We start from the raw sequence: 18276 nt of genomic DNA, 5'->3' as shown, positions 1-18276 counted from the left end.
ATCGGTAGTCTGTAATGCACAGTGATTTTGCAAGTGATCCTGAGTAATTTTCATGTTTGCTGCCTTGTTTTATAAATGTGTACTTTGCTTGCTCACCTGTGTTCAGGACTTCCCTGGTGTCTCAAACAATAAAGAATCTGCCTGCAATGCAGGAGACCTGGGTTCAGTCCCTGGGTCAGGAAGATCCCCTGGAGAAGGAAATGGCAACCCACTCCGGTATTCTTGCCTGAAAATTCCATGGACAGAGGATCCTGGTGTGTTACAGTCCATGGAGTCGCAGAGTCAGACATGACTGAATGACTTTTTTTTTTTCTTTTGTGTGCTCACCTGTATCCAGTAGCTACTGAACACTCTTATAAAGAGTATTTTATGAGATTTGAACATTGATGTAAACATTAACATTCTATAGAAGCCTTACCATTCATACTGAAACTGCCCTGTTACAAGATCTAGAGAATAATTTTGATCTTTGGCAGAATGGTAGGATCATTTTCTTCTAACTCCCAGAAACTAGCTGTTGGCTTTTATACATGGGAATATCAAGTTACTTTCTCTTTATTAAAATGCAAAGGGGTATAGAACAAAGTGTTCAGTATACAGAAGGAAGTGCTTCCTTTCCATAGAACTGTATGTTTCTAGTTCCTACTAGAAATCTTTAATAAAACATGACAATACTCACTTTACAGAGCTTGAATCCTGTTAGATGCAAAGCTATTTCAACACCCAGGTTGTCTGTATGAGAGCTATCTGCAGGATTCTGTAAGCGATCTTATTCTTTTAGAATAAGGATGAAGTTTAATATTTTTTCAACAGGACTCTGTTTTGTTCTTATACTACTTAAAAATGATTACTGAAATTGTAGGGCTTCCCTGGTAGCTCAGACAGTAAAGAATCCACCTGCAATGTGGGAGACCTGGGTTCGATCTCTGGGTTGGAAAGATCCCCTGGAGGAGGGTACGGCAACCCACTCTAGTATTCTTGCCTAGAGAATCCCCATGGACAAAGGAGCTTGGCCGACTACAATCCATGGGGTCACAAAGAGTCAGACATGACTGAGCTACTAAGTGCAGCACAGCAGCACTGAAATTGTATAATCCTTCATTCTTTATTAAAGGGCCTCTGCACATATAATCTTATGTAACTTTCACAGCACCCTCAGGGGAAAGACATGTGTTACAACTCTGATCATATTAAGTGAGTGTCAGATGTCATTTGGAGCAGTCATTTAGGCAACCATAATCCACAGCCTCTTTCATAATCAGGGCTGGCCAAGCCCCTTCCCATCATTTCTCTGCCTTTCCTAGGCTGTGTTCCTGTATCTGTCCAGCTTCCAGCTTCCTCTTCTTGTTGCTGACCCGTGAACTTCTGCCCTCTCTTTTTTCCATAAGATTCCCAGTGCTTTTCTGAGGCATTACTAACTTTTCTGAAAATGTGGGGTCATGTTGCATAGCAACAGGTTTCTTCCATCTCTCTAGCTCTCCATCTCACTAACTACCCGTGCTCCTCACGCGGGAGGGGGCACTCAGGCATAGGAAGAGTAAGCAATGGATCCAAGTGATGGAGCAGGACCTGAAAGCCTGTGTTCCGAGGACAGATCCAGAGCTCCACTTATTACTTCTAAAATATCCATTTATTTAGCACATTGTAGTTTACATAGACATTTTACTTAGGTAAACTCATTTTAATGTCTTTAATAATACTGTGAGGTTAAGTATTCTCTTTCCATTTTGAAGAAGCGGATGTGGACACATGGAGAATTGACTTACTTTAGCCAATCCTGTTTGTTAATGCTCAGCTTTACCCTTTTCTTTGAGATTTCATTTACCTAAAACTGACTTTATCTCTTTGTGGTAACCCATGGTGTCCCAAGGAGTTCTGTTCGTTACTAGGGGTTCACACAGTCTCGTGGTCATCTCTTCCTAGAACTGAGCCCTGATCGCAGCTAAGTTTCATCTTCTTCCTAGGACAATATACCTTTCCGCTTCAGTGCAACCCAGACATGAAAAATAGTCTTTTCTTTCTTTACTTACTTAAATTTTTTTTGGAAAAACTAAAGCCAGCTACTCCAGAAGCTGAAGAAAGCAATACAGAAAATTTTCACCACTGAATTTTACCAGAACTGGCATACTGTTTTGGCTTTAAAAAATCATTTTTTTCACTTTACTAGAGAGTTAACAGTGGAGTCAGTGTTAGAATTTCTACTCATAATCTTTTATTCTTTTTACCACAAAATACTATTTCATAGAGGTATTTGTTAGTTAAGTTTGGTAATGATTGATATATCTATTCAGAAAATTTCAATCATAGAATAATTAAAGAGAATATTAAGATATCAATGGTTCTCAAACTTTTTAGGCCTCAGGGCCCTTTTGCACTCCCCAAAATCAAAGAAGACTCCAAAGTCTTTTGCTTATATGAGTTAATTCTGTTGATTCTTGCCACAATAGAAATTAAAACTGAGAATTTATTAAAATATTTATTTATTTTAAAATGACAAACCAATTACATATTAACATAAATAAGATAGTTTTATAACTATGCTCTTCTAAAAAGAAGTGAGAAAGGTAGCATTATTTTTAATTTTACTGCTCTCTTTAATGCCTGACTTAATAGAAGATAATTGGATTTTCATTGTTATATTTGAAGTATGTGAAGAAAACTTAGTTTCTTAAAGGTATATAGCTGAAAAAGGGAGATGTATTCAAATCATATTTTTAGATACTTCTGACACTCTTCTTGATTACTACACCAAAATTTGACAAGTGGTAACTACTTGGAGACCACACAACAAGCAAAGGTTGGGGAACGTGTTAAGTCTGCCAAAACTCTAGTAACTGCACTGAACCCTTTGATTTTTTTCTGTTGTGTTTGTCTGTGCTAGACACAGTTTAAAGGACTTTGCATGGTGGGGGTAGCAGTGGCGGTTTAGTCTCTAAGTTGTGTCCAACTCTTGTGACCCCATGGACTGTAGCCCGCCAGGCTCCTCTGTCCGTGGGGTTTCCCAAGCAAGAATACTGGAGTGGGTTGCCATTTCCTTCTCCAAGCACTTTGCATATACTAGCTTTTTTAATCCTCATAAGAACTCAATGAGAAATGTGCTAATGTTAACCTCATTTTCAGGTTACTGAAGCAACTGAGTAAACTGAGGCATAAAATGGAAATGAGGAAACTGGTGAGTAGAGATTCTTTGCAGTGAATTTGCCATTTTAATCCTCAGCTCTGTTGTTTTACAGGATAGTAAATTTAAAGTAAAATAACCCTTAATGACAAGGGCAAGTAATAGATCACAGAATTATTGATAAGCATATGACATATTGAACACTCTAATAACATAATAGAGTGAGAAATATCAATAATCTCAGATATGGAGATGATACCACCCTTATGGCAGAAAGCAAAGAGGAACTAAAGAGCCTCTTGATGAGAGTGAAAGAGGAGAGTAGAAAAGTAGGCTTAAAACTCAACATTCATAAAACAAATAAAGGGGGGTGGTGGGAATGGAAAGAGTGAGACTTTATTTTCTTGGGCTCCAAAATCATTGTGGATGGTGACTGCAGCCATGAAATTAAAAGACACCTCCTCCTTGGAAGAAAAGTTATGACAAACCCAGACAGCATATTGAAAAGCAGAGACATTACTTTGCAGACAAAGGTCTGTCTAGTCAAAGCTATGGTTTTTCCAGTAATCATATATGAATATGAGAGTTGGACCATAAAGAAAGCTGAGCACTGAAGTATTGATGTTTTCAAACTGTGGTGTTGGACAAGACTCTTGAGAGTCCTTTGGACTTGCAAGAAGATCAAACCACTCAATCTTAAAGGAAATCAATCCTGAATACTCATCGGAAGGACTGATGCTGAAGCTGAAACTCCAATACTTTGGCCACCTGATGGGAAGAGCTGACTCACTGGAAAAGACCCTGATGCTGGGAAAGATAGAAGGCAGGAGGAGAAGCAGGCGGCAGAGCATTACTGACTCAGTGGACATGAGTTTGAGCAAGCTCTGGGAGATGGAGAAGGACAGGGAATCCTTGTGTTTTGCAGTCCATGGGGTCGCAAAGAGTCAGACACGACTGAGCAACTGAACAACAACAAATCCTTCTTCTTACAAGACTGTCTCTATTCAGAACATTTATTTTATAAAAGTAAAACTGAGTACTTGGCACATGGGTTTCCCTGTAAATCAATGTGAATGATTTCTTTGCATTACTCTATAGACATTTAAAGGAATTGACAAATTAGTCAAGTAAGGTTGAAAATAAGCAACCACATGGGGTGAACTTCAGTTTGACTATTGGAATTTCCAATCTGACTGTCAGGAAGAAAGCCAGTGGGCAAGACAGTAATTCCCTCATCCCAAATGATGACATTATCTTTTGCTTTGCTTGGTTTCATCATTTGCACACAGCAGAGCAGTGGGAGAAGGATGTGGAGTTAAGGAGTTCATGGACAGGAAATGCATAGAAGAGAGAAGATATAATAATGGTTATAATTAACATGTGTATGCCTGTTCTCAGTTGTGTCTGACTCTTTTCAACCCCATGGAGGAGCCCGTCAGCCTCATCTGTCCATGGGATTTCCCAGACAAGAATACTGGAATAGGTTGCCATTTCCTACTCCAAGGGATCTTCCCAACCCAAGGATCAAACCCACCTCTCCTGTGGCTCCTGCGTTGCAGGCCAATTTTTTACCACTGAGCCACCTGGGAAGCCCAACATTTGTGTAACATTTTACAATTTACTGTATGGTTTCTGTATTTTATTGTCTATAATCTTAACCAAAAAAGAAAAAAACCAAAAACCTGTGTAGAGGGTCTTCAGGGCATGTTTATTTTTCTTTTCTATCTCCAATTTTTAGAATTATTTATTACTATGAAGTATTTCAAGCATACTAGAACTTCTTAAGAATAATTTAGCAAATACTCTGGGTATTTTTCTACACAAAGGAAAAAACTGAATCAAAGAAGTTATTATATGAAATTAAGTCAGTTGTAACCTTATTCGTATACATGGGGTAGATACAAGAAGGATGATCTATAAGAATGATTAGGGCAAGGGAGTCTATTTAAATTTGCTAAATTTCTTTCATTTAACTACTTACAAAGTTCAAAACCTCAGAATATAAAATATCCATTCCACTTTTTTATCTGCCAGCACTAATTGGTTGTTAATACTGCCACTTTAATAATATATCCTAAGCTATTTAAAATAGTTCAATATCTGTGTTTGGGACAGAATCAATAGTTGTCACTGTTAGAAAAGACACCAATAAAGGGCAAAGCCACAGACAGATTAGAAGTCCATAAATTCATCTTCTAGGAAAGAAAATATTTAATACATGTTTTTAATACATGTCAGTTGGTGTCTGTGTTCTATTTCTAATGATGGCTACAGGAAAATACACGGCTCTAGCCTTGAGAATTTACGCATACCAATTGACGAAAATTTTACTCAGTAATTGTCTTTACCTTCAGTTGCAACTGCTTTACAACAGAATGACAAACTTTCTTTACAAATAATGCTAATTTATTGAAAGTGCAGTAAACCAACTGCCTTGAGGAGTTATCAAGTATATTCTTTGCTAAACTTCCCTAAAACAGAAAAATCATCCTCTACTTTTGATACTTAGTATATCATAAATGCCCCATAGAGTTATTTATCATAAGTTCTCACTATCCTTTCTGTTTCCTCCACTGTTCAGTGCCTGGAATATTGTAAATTCCTCATAAACTTAGTTCTTGTTAAACTGAATTTGTGAACTTTTCTGAAGACTGCCGTCATTTTCTCTGCGGAGCCACTGCAAGCTATGGCTTGCAGCTAAGACACTGATGACACACACTTGAGTTTGTCATGAAGTACTTTCACCATGTGTGGCTAACTTCAGGTGCAAAGATACTCAGTTATTTGAAAGAGAATTCCAAACCACGCGTCAGTCAGTCAGTTCAGTTGCTCAGTCGTGTCCGACTCTTTGCGACCCCATGAATCACAGCACACCAGGCCTCCCTGTCCATCACCAACTCCCAGAGTTTACTCAAACTCATGTCCATCGAGTTGGTGATGCCATCCAGCCATCTCATCCTCTGTCGTCCCCCCCTCCTCCTGCCCCCAATACTTCCTAACATCAGGGTCTTTTCCAATGAGTCGACACTTCGCATGAGGTGGCCAAAGTACTGGAGTTTCAGCTTCAGCATCAGTCCTTCCAATGAACACCCAGGTCTGATCTCCTTTATGATGGACTGGTTGGATCTCCTTGCAGTCCAAGGGACGCTCAAGAGTCTTCTCCAACACCACAGTTCAAAAGCATCAATTCTTTGGCCCTCAGCTTTCTTCACAGTCCAACTCTCACATCCATACATGACCACTGGAAAAACCATAGCCTTGACTAGACAGACCTTTGTTGGCAAAGCAATGTCTCTGCTTTTTAATATGTTATCTAGGTTGGTCATAACTTTCCTTCTAAGGACTAAGCGTCTTTTAATTTCATGGCTGCAATTACCATCTGCAAACCATGGATAGGAGGAGGTAATCCTGCTCAAAGATGCAAGAATGTTACCACATTTTTATTGGTCCAGTTTCTACAGAAGACACTTGGTGAACAGAAGTATCAAGTTCTAATTTTTTTTTCCGAAAGTCAGAACCATAAAGAAAATGTTGAACTTTACCAACATTTGAATATATGGCAGTCTTATTTCCAGAAGAATTAACTAAATGATGAACTGATAAATACAGAGAAAAGTGAATAGATCATATTTTCAAAAAAAAATTAAAAGATTTTTTTACAAGGAAGCTGTATTTTACCTTGAAAATTTCTGCTAATATCAGCAAAATATTAGCTAAAGATATTTTCTTTAACACATCCTGCCTCTAGGGCAAAACTGGTAGCATGAAATGTGGTTTAATATTTAAGCTACTCTTTGTTCTACACCTCTAAGCACATTTTCTGTTTAGAACAGAGGAGATAAATCACATTTTTCTACATTGATTTAATAATACTCTGTGGTAGTAGTGAAAATAGCAAGAAAAATAGAAATTTTATTTTGACAGTATGGGTACACTTTGCTTTATGGAATACATGTGTCCTTGAAAAAGTCTCTGTAAGTTAAATTATTTTAAATGCACTCTGGAGTTCCCTGTTAAATTTTACTCTGTAAATAATTTTGCAGATAAGGAATCAATTAACTATATAAGTGAATGTTCATTTAGTTAAATGTTTGATAGTCTTTAATTTATGTTTTAAACTTTTTTTTTTAATAATGAAGTATAGAAAGTCCAGTATTTCTTTAAAAGGAATACATCCAAAAGATAACACAGGAAAAAGGGGTCATGGCAAAGTCTCTTTAGTTAGGGACGAAGCTTATTTTTTGATGGAAACTAACAAGAATTTACATACACTATAGATGAGAGTATAAAGAATGTTTTCAGAAGGAAACCACTTACGGTGAGACCTGCAGCCATGTGTTTTAGGAGACCAGGAAAATTGCCTTGGAGCAAGGCAATTCCAAGGATAAACAGCAGGCTCTGATGACCAGCAAAGACCATTCATAGGCTTGAGTTTTTAAAATTATGTGATAAGTTATCCTTTTCCTTGTTTAGTAAAAGGAGACACGGGTGGAATAGTGGTAAAGAATCTGCCTGCCAGTGCAGTAGAGAGGGTTCAATCCCTGGGTCTGGAAGATTCTCTGCAGAAGGAAATGGCAACCCACTCCAGTATTCTTGCTTGTGAAATCTCATGGACAGAGGAGCCTGGTGGGCTGTAGTCTGTGGGGTCACTATGAGCACAGAATTCATTTAGCACATACCATCCTCTTTCTTCTGTTCTAAAAGTAATCTCCCAAGTAGATGTCCTTACTGAAAAGATAATTCCTTGATAAAATGAATGAGTGTTTCCATTCAACTGGCATTTAGATTTCTTTTTTTATTTACCAAGGCTAACTAATGCCTTGGTAAAATTAGTCCCATATTAATAATTAATCCTAGTAGAATAAGCTAGTTATTTTGAAACCGATTCATCTGGATTTCATCTATATATAAATTTATGTAACAGAAAGTGACAGCTGCTTCTTCTTCCACAATTATTATCCCCTGGAAATAATCATGTCTGAGGGTTTGGTGTGTATCTTACATTTTCTTTATCTCTCTCAGTGAATACATACACATGTATACTTATTCATTCACTCATTCAAAAAAATACTTACTGAGATCCTATTATGAACCAAGTATTATTTTAGGTGGTGGAGATACAGCAATGAATAGTCCCTGCCCTCATGGAACTTAAATACTTTTTATTGTAAACAGATAATAATGCAGTAAGATATTCTTCTGTAGGCAGATGTTCTTGCACTCACTCAGCAGTACATCATATGCACTTACCCATGTCAGTGCTTAGAGCCACACATGTTCTTTTATTTTTTCTTTTTCATTTATAGTCTTGAAGCAATCTGTGCTCACCATCTAGACATTTTCACTTTTCCAGTCATGTCTCAGCTTACAAAAATCTGGCCTTCTTCCCACACCATTCTATTAAAATATTATTTAACAGGTCACACACGCTCATGAAATCCAGTGACCCTGCTCAATTCCCACCTTCTTTGGCTCTTTCACAGTATGGAATGCTATGACTCTGTTAAATAGGTGATTCTAACTCCCCTCTGCTACTCTAGTTCACCCCGTAGCTGTTTCATCTCAGACTTTCCCTGGTGCTCCTTGCTTTAATTCTAAATGTTGGTATTTCCTCGGCTCTCAGTCTCTATTCTGTCTTTAGATGGTGTCACGTGCTGTGGTGAATTCACGTATGACCTATATGCTGCTGCTGCTGCTAAGTCACTTCAGTCGTGTCCGAATCTGTGCGACCCCACAGATGGCAGCCCACAAGGCTCCCCCGTCCCTGGGATTCTCCAGGCAAGAACACTGGAGCGGGTTGCCATTTCCTTCTCCAATGCATGAAAGTGAAAAGTGAAAGTGAAAGTGAAGTCGTGTCCGATTCTTTGCAGCCCCATGGACTGCAGCCCACCAGGCTCCTCCGTCCATGGGATTTTCCAGGCAAGAGCACTGGAGTGGGGTGCCATTGCCTTCTCTGACCTATATGCTAATGAGTCTCAAATCTTGGTTGTTTCATCCTATAAACTTCCAGATGGTATCTTATAGGTGCCTCCAGTGTGATGCAGAGCAGGATTCACCATCTTGCCACTCATTCCTGCTCCCCTTCAAGGATTTCTTAGTGCAAGAAGCTTCTTTTCCCTCAGCCACCCTGATCAGACATTCTGGACTCATTCTCAACATTTCTCTCTCCCATGCTTCTCACATATGGCCTGTAACCCTATTAAAAGTCCCTCTTTAAAATCTCTAATCTTCTTCTCTCATTCTTTCTGTTACCCATCTTCGCTTTGACTATCAACTTTTATCTCTTAGATTAGTGCAAATCCCCTTGCTTAAGTCCTGTTCCATTCCAATGCATTCTTCCCACTACAACCAGAGTGCTTTTTATAATGCAAAACTCATTATTATGTTATTCTCTTTTCAGAAACATTTCTCTGGATTCCTGTGAGCACTCCATTAAGTACTAAAGCCTTCGCAGAGCTGGAGGCTGTAGAACCACTCTCTGGAATTCGGAACCTACTTGTCTATATACCCTCATCTCCTGCCAATTTATGTCTGAATCTGTGTTCTCAGAGGGCCAAACTCTCTCCCTTTTTGTATTTGAACATCATGCTTCTCCTGCTGAAACTCTCTCTTTGCCTCCCTTTCAGCCCTTTACCTGGATGGCTCCTCCTCCCTCAAGAATCATGAGTCATGTTCCTTTGTGAAACTGCTTTTGTCCATGTTGTTGCATTTTAAATATCTGTCCTTCTCCCAAATTCACCCAGATACTCCTATGATTACACTCAGATCTAACATGGCCCCTTCTTGGAGCATTCCCTGACCCTGCTGTGAGTACCCAGAGAATGCTGTGGTTGTCTGTTGTAGCTTTTACTCCAGCCGTGATCATTGTTATATGTATCTTATGTAGACTGAGTTCCTTGAGAGCAGGACCCATCTTACTCAACTTTGTCATCCCCAGAACCAGCAATGTCTGACTCATGGGTAGAAGAGTGGTAAATAAGTAATTCATCTAAACTGTGCTGAGTTTTCATCTCATAAACAAGAAGATGTTTGTCCATGAGATGAAGAACAAGGCATAGACTTGGTATGACACCCCTCCCCCACCATCACCCTCCACCTAAAGATGCAAGTACTAAACAATGAAATTAACGCCTATAAATAGTTACACTCTTTGAGACAAAAGAAAGGATGTCACTTGGAAGGAATTTCAGAATATGGAAAATAAGTTGTATATTTCTAACATACATATCTGTGTGACATTTGATTCATAAACTGTGATCAGTTGTACTGTCTCCTTCCCTTTGATTTCTTACTACACTACTGGCTGCTTTTGTACCCTATAATCATCCTGGACTTTAGAATCTTCATGAAACTATTAGGATTCATTTCTTTCATCGTTGTATTTGTACTTATAAGGCTACATTAAATGTGTAACTGGATTAAAATAATAATACTGGATTATTTTAAAATTAAGACATTTTCTAGAAAAGAGAATTCAAAAATTACTGCCACTGCCAGCACTCAATAACATAAATTAATATTTTTAAAAATTACAAAATTCTTCATGTATTCTAATTCCATGCTGAAAGGTCCACATAGCTCTTTTCTTTTAAGTTGGTGGAAAGTGAGAATCGTGGTTGTAGATTTAAGGAGATTTGGCATCAACTCTAGTTTTACTATTGTTCATATGAAATTTTCTTCACATGGTAGCCAGATGGAGACAAAAAAAGTCCACTAAATTTCAAAATTAGTTTATTTTTTAGCAAACATGATTACAGTGTGTATTCAGAATATATTATGTGAAAAACCTATCTTTTAATCTAACTTTATATTGTTCAAAAGAAGTTAAATATATATTGATACATTGTGGAAACTTCTTTGTCAGTTGTCTGTACATAATATAAACTTGGTTTTGTAAAGCTGCTTTGAGCTTATATGGAATTCTTTATGGAAATGCTAAGCTGTAGTCCTTGACCCATGAATTTTTCTAGAAGGACCCTTAAGTGTCACTTAGTACTTCTTTTCCAGTTCAGGTGTGCCTTTTATAGAATCTTTGGTAGATTTTTTTGGTGTTTGTTTCTTTTCTTTCTTAGAATTTTTTTTTTTTCTGCTTTGGGTTGAAATCTGCCTCCTTGTACTGTTTGTTACCCATTAGTCCCAATTATATAGTACAGAAACAGAGACCAGATGGTCCATCTACCATTCCCCATGTTCTGAAAGCCACAAATCTAGAAGTCATTCTTGATTTTTCCTCCTTTGTCCTTCCATCACCCTTCCCTCACTGATTTAGCCCTAAAGTTCTAAGTCCAAAGCATACATTTGATCTATCCACTTCCATTTTTACTGCCACTAGATGGTAGTCCAGGCTACCATCATCTTTGACCCAAACTACTTCAGTAGCCTTAAAAAATCTGTGTTTTTGCTTTTCATCTGTCTACAATCTCCTTTCTATATCAGTGATCTGCAAATGTAGTCCTGACACCCTAGAGCAATGCGGGATAATTCATTAGAATGCAAGAAGAAATGCAAGAAATTCTATTTATATTTATTTTTACCTCATCTAATTTAATTTCTATTTTGTATACATTTCTATAATTATTATAATTAATAAAATAGTACAGTATATATACTTGAGCTCTTATTTATCTTTTTTGCTTTCTATTAAATTCATAGTCTGATAGATTCAGCTTTCCACAGTTATTTACATAGTAGTATGTAACTAACATGTAGGCGGTTGACTTTTTAAAATTAACATGTAATGCCTTTTGTTTACATTTTCTTACTTTTTAAAAATTTTGAAACCATCTTGTTTTTATAGAACATCTTCAAGTAGAGAACAACATAAATAGCTTTTTTTTCCTGAACCATTTGAGAGTTAATTGCCAACCTGATGCCCCATCATATCTAGCACTTTATTGTGTATGTCCTACAAAGATAGTTACCCATTATCCAAAACACAGCTATCAAGAACATGAAAACACTATTATTCACATTTAGTTTTCAGACTGCATTTAGGTTTTGCCAGTTCTCCAACCGTGTTCTTATTGTAAACATTCCAATTCAGAATCACCTATTTCATTTATTCATCATGACTCCTCAGTCTCTTTCAAACTGGAAGTTTCTTAGTCCTCGTTTGCCTTATATAATCTTGATACTTTTGAGAATTTTAGGCAAGTTATTTTGTAGAATGTCCCTCAGTTTGGTTTTGCCTGATGTTTACTGAGGATTAGATTCAGATTGTGTACTTTCGAGTAGAACACTGTAGAATCAACACTGTAGATGTTCTTCTCACTGCATCTCATCTGCTGGCACAAGATGTTGATCTCTCCTGATTACTGATGATGTTAACTTTGATCATTTGATTAATGTGTTAATTGAGCACTTCCACTGTGTTTACTCTTTTCCATATATACAATTAATAAGTGTTTTGTGGGAAGGTACTTTTATATCACATTACATATCAAACTTTTCCTATTTGAATTCAGGGTTTCCTATCCTAGTCTGTGGGTGCAGTTTATTACTAACACTGTTTATTTTGATGCTTGCATTTTCCCAGAGTTGGCCCATTAAGACTCCCTTAATTCAGGATTCTACATATTTTTGATACATTCTTTTTCAGTCTTTAAGCCCTTCCTTAACTTTCTATGTATATTTTATTGTATTTGTTTCAACAACATTTCAGGTCACTTAGATTACTTTGAATCTTCATTATCCACTTTTAACTATTCCTCCTAGATAATAAACATGTCTTCTATTTCTTTATTCAAATGGTGGATAATAATAATCTGTGAGTTGAAGCCAAAGAAAGGGTCCAGTTGTGCTGTTTCAGAAACTACCTTCCAGACTAGGAATTCTCAGCCAGTTAGTTAATGTTGATCAATGTGCTATCTTGTAATTCTTTTGAACAATTATCTGATTGGCCTTCCAGTTGGTTGTTGCCAAGTCAATGTCACTGACAAGCCAAAAACTCTTATCAAGAACTCCCCTAGATCCCAGCCATCTCCTTCCTGAAAAAAGGAAAAGATGTTAACATTCAGTGCTGTTCTCCATGACTGATGGTGCTGACTCCCCCCATTCCCAGGGTTCAGAGAACTCATACCTTCATCGCTAGTAGGATCTTTACTTACAACCGACTGAATATAACAGCTCTGGGAGTAGGGGGGAAACAAAGCAAAACAAAAACTTAATTCCTGGCACACATTATACACTCAATAATACTGCTTAACTAAGGAAATGAGTAAGTATTGAAGATTAATGCAGATAGATTAATCCAGACTTTACATGGGTCTAACTGTAGCTGTGAGTATACACTAGAAAGTTTCCAAAGCCCAAAGTCTGGATTCCAGTACATAACTCAAAACTTACAGCTATAAAACTTAGGAAAGCCACTAAATTACTCTGAGTTTCAGCATCCTTTTATTGTTGTTGTTGTTAGATGGAATTAATAAATGGAACCCCCCTGCCTGTTCCACACAGTTGTGGAAACCAGAGAAGATCATGTTAATGAAAATTTTCTCTTTGCAATTAACTGATATGAAAGAATAAGATCATCCTCATTGTGAATATTCAGGGCTGTCATCCAGTTGATTTTCCATTATTTTATAAGGAAAGAATCAAGGGCAGACTTTTCAAATGCCTATCATTTTCCTGGGGCTTCCCAGGTGGCTCAGTGGTAAAGAATTCACCTGCTAAGCAGGAGACACAGGTTTGATCCTCAGTTGGGAAGGGCCCCTGGAGAAGGAAAGGGCAACCCACTCCAGTATTCTTGCCTGGGAAATCCCATGGACAGAGGAGCCTGGTGGGCTACAGCCCAGGGGTTTGCAAAAGAGTCAGACACAACTTAGCAACAAAACAACAACAAAATCATTTTCCTAAGCTATTTTCTTAATTCTCCTCCTTTTTAAAAAGAAAATGAAGCTAACTTGGCAGGACTTTTCTTTTTGACCCTACCTGATATGCTTTAAAGGAGAAGGCAATGGCAACCCACTCCAGTACTCTTGCCTGGAAAATCCCATGGACGGAGGAGCCTGGTGGGCTGCAATCCATGGAGTCTCTAGGAGTCGGACATGACTGAGCAACTTCACTTTCACTTTTCACTTTCATGCATTGGAGAAGGAAATGGCAGCCCACTCCAGTGTTCTTGCCTGGAGAATCCCAGGGATGGGGGAGCCTGGTGGGCTACCGTCTATGGGGTTGCACAGAGTCGGACACAACTGAAGCGACTTAGCAGCAGCAGCAGAACTTGCTTTAAAAGAAAAATGCTCAAAAATTATCTACTTAAAAATACATTCTCAAATTTTCTAGGATCAGCATAAGCCTCACTATTTGGTTTATAATTTTTTCCTATCTTTAATTAGAAAGTTAGATTAACTTCCCAAGACTGACAGTATCTTTCCTCTGCTCCTTGACTTTTTAAGAAGTGCTGGACTTAACTCTTGAGGAGACAGGAAAAGTATCCAGTTTAGCCTGTGTTGTTCAGGAATCCGTATCACAGCCTGGTGAAGCAGATTGGAGGAGGTGGGGGGATATCTCTGTATCGCTATTCTCCCATCTATAAAATGAATGTAAACAATCCTACTTCTCGCTGTTGTAACAAGGACTAAACACAATAAAGCATGTGAAAGATCTGTCAGTTATAAAACTTGAAAGACATATGTTAGTAACATGATTCAGAACTCTTAATAATAGTAAAAGCTATCATTTATTGAATGCACTCACCTTATCAGATTCTGTGCTCTCTTTCAGGGCTACAGCAATCCAATATGTATTATTATCCCTCTTTTACAGATGAAGAAATGGAGGATCAAGGGGGTTAAGTACTGCTTAAAGTCACACGGCTAATAAGCAGTTGAACAAATTCAAACCCTGATTTCTCTGACTCCCAAAACAAAACATACCCTTAACCCCTGCCTCTAATGGTGCATCAAACATCAATTTGGTCCCAGAGTCTTGAACTCATTTAAGATGGAGCTTCCCTAAAAGCTCTCTTCTGTTAGGAGCTGCTGCCAAACCTTTATATTGTTGATTCTGAATTTTCCAATATGAAAACCATTCTATGCTGGAGAAGACAGAAACCACACAGTTGATTAATAGCTCTGTACTCTCTTCTATGTCTGCCAACACTGTACCATCTTCTGAAAGCAGCAGACCTCTTTCCTACTCTTTTTTTTGTGTGAACATTTTCTGTATTTTACACTTTCCAAAAGCCTCAGTTCTCTTTGCCCTTAGTACTGGGTGCAAAAAAGTGCCCAGTTTTAATTAGAAAAACTTCAATTGGTTAGCTGGTCAATGAATTGAATAGATAGTCTGGCCAAGTACATTTTCTACATGAGACAATTATGTAGAAATCCTTCCCCATGTCCACAAATCCTTCCCCACAGTCTCACAACATACAGATTTCACCTTTTTAAATATCTTCAATGTTTATATTGATAGGTGTTATCAACTTGTCATGTGCTTATACAAAAATTAGTGGTTTTAGAAGTTAACGTTTTAGATCTTGAACTGGATCAGAAACTATCAAGAGCAATAATATTTTATGAATTTAGGACTAAATTATATTTATTAAAACCTTGTTTCTTTGGAGTTCATTACTGTATTCATTGTGAACTTCAACAGCTAAATGATAAGCAGAGTAGACAGGGCCCATATGAATGCTGCCTGGACATTACTACAGCTTCTATAAACCTTCAGCCTGTTACTGCAGTTGACACTTTGAAAGAACTCACAGTTGCATTATACTATCATTTGAACATTTAAAAATAAACTAGTCAATCCAAGGCATATATAACATGTTGGACTTTAAGGTTCAATTAATTTTTTAAATTATTTTTTATCTCAATATAACTCTTTGTAATTTGATTCCAGGAATATTTTTATTTTTACACTAACCCTTTTTGCAAACTTCATTTTCTCAGAATGTCTATATTTCCTATTCAAAAATTGTTTTGAACTTATATAATAAACTATAGAATTAATCACTTTTAAGATGGCATGAACTAGTGGGCACATCTTGACCCAGTTGAAAATTCATACACTTATGTGATAATAACCATTCTCTGGGGGGATAAAAGCCCTTGGCAAATATCCTTGGGAAGAGAACAATGCCGGAAATCAACATACATTTAATTTTAATGTATAGAAAGGTTACATCGATTTCTTATACTAAATTGTAAGTGAATGTAATTTTCTTAAAAAGAGACAGTGGGAAGCATATGAAAGGATTCATTTCCTACTGTTTTTGGAAAAATGTAATCTTTCCTTAGCACTAGCTAAAACACTTTCTAAAATGGCTTTTCAACAACAATATATTGTGATTCAGAGATGTTCTGTTTCTCACTACAGAGATTTAACAGGTTTTGACAAACAGGAGGTTTTTACATAATTTTACATGTATTTTTAGTACTTTCAAACCAGCTTGAAATAAATTATTCAGAAAAATGATTTAGGAGCTAATGTGAGTTCTTTAGACCAAAAATAACAGTAGCAACAACAGCATATTACCAAACCAGACTTGAGTCCCCTCACCTGCGTGCAGTAAAGCTGATCTACTGATACTGAGTTGTGGTGAAGGAAAAAGTGTTTATTGCAGGGCCCCACGCAAGGAGTCCAGGCAGCTAATGCTCAAAAGACCCAAACTCCAAGATGAACATTCTTCTGATTGGTTGATGGTGATGTAATCAGGAACCAACATCTTCAACTTTCTGGTTCCAGCTGGTCTGGGTTCTTTGTGCTTGTGGTCAGCATATAGTTAACTTCTTCCACCTGGTAGGGATTTCAGAGTCTACAAAATAGCTAAAAGATAAAGCTCAGAATACTATTTATGGCCACTGAGGAGAAACTAAAGTTCTTTGACTTTGTTTAATGGCTAAGTTATAATTTTTTCATACTTGAATGTTTTCCTTTGTTTCTGCATTTTCTCACTTCTTTGATTAAATATATCCTTTGGACTTTGGGGAAGGCCTAGTAGGGTATAGTTTTCCTACAGATAAGAAGCAGGAGAGGACATGGAAGGGGGAGGGTGGTGGGGAGGGGGAGCATGGTCTGTCCTGAGAAGGCCCCATAGGATCCTTCTTGTTGTTATTTTTGAGTCACTAAGTCATGTCTGACAGCATATCAGGGCCTTTTCCAGTGAATGGGCTCTTCACATCAGGTGGCCAAAGTATTGGAGCTTCAGCTTCAGCATCAGTCCTTCCAGTGATATTCAGGGTTGATTTCCTTTAGGATTGACTGGTCTGATCTTCTTGCAATCCAAGGCATGTGTCAAGAGTCTTCTCCAGCACCACAGTTCAAAAGCACCAATTCTTCGGTGCTCAGCCTTCTTGATGATCCAGCTCTCACATTCATATGTGACTACTGGAAAAACCATAACTTTGACTATATGGACCTTTGTTGGAAAAGTGATGTCTCTGCTTTTTAATATGCTGTCTGGATTGGTCATAGGTTTCCTTTCAAGAAGCAAGCATCTTTTAATTTCATGACTGCAGTCACTGTCCACAGTGATTTTTTGAGCCCAAGAAAATAAAGTCTGTAACTGTTTCCATTGTTTCCCCATCTATTAACCATGAAGTTATGGGACCAGATGCCATGATCTTAGTTTATTGAATGTTGTGTTTTAAGCCAGCCTTTTCGCTTTCTTCTTTCACCCTCATCAAAAGGTTCTTAGTGCCTCTTTGCCTTCTGCCATTTGAATAGTAATATTTGCATATCTGAGATTGTTGATATTTCTCTCTGCAATCTTGATTCCAGCTTTTAATTCATCCAGCCCGGCATTCTACATGATGCAGTCTGCACATAAGTTAAAGAAGCAGGGTGACAAGCCTTGTCATACTACTTTCCCAATTTTGAACCAGTCCGTTGTTCTATGTCCATGTCTAATTGTTGCTTCTTGACCTGCATATGGGCTTCTTAAGAGACAGGTCTGGTATTCTCATCTCTTTAAAAATTTCCCACAGTTTGTTCAGATGCACACAACCAAAGGCTTTAGTGTAGTCAATGAAGCAGATTTTTTTTTCTGAAATTCTCTTGCTTTTTCTATGAGCCAGTGGGTGTTGGCAATTTAATCTCTGGTTCCTCTGCCTTTTCTAAATCCACCTTGTATATCTAGAAATTCTCCATTCATGTACTGCTGAAGCCCAGCTTGAAAAATTTTGAGCATTGCCTTACTGGTATGTGAAATG

General features: G+C 37.6%; 2 protein-coding genes across 2 annotated transcripts in view; both read left to right on the top strand.

Annotated features, from left to right (window-relative positions):
* Window positions 1–18276, top strand: part of LOC122422125 — a 133683-nt gene that overhangs the window by 65560 nt on the left and 49847 nt on the right. The gene's annotated exons all lie outside the window — the stretch shown is intronic.
* The window catches only part of ARSJ (arylsulfatase family member J), an 84386-nt gene that overhangs the window by 64181 nt on the left and 1929 nt on the right, over window positions 1–18276 (top strand). The gene's annotated exons all lie outside the window — the stretch shown is intronic.

This window comes from Cervus canadensis, chromosome 19, assembly GCF_019320065.1.
Source record: "Cervus canadensis isolate Bull #8, Minnesota chromosome 19, ASM1932006v1, whole genome shotgun sequence".
Lineage (NCBI taxonomy): Eukaryota > Metazoa > Chordata > Mammalia > Artiodactyla > Cervidae > Cervus > Cervus canadensis.
The sequence above is the reverse complement of the archived record's forward strand: the minus strand, read 5'-3'. Positions and strand labels throughout refer to the sequence as shown.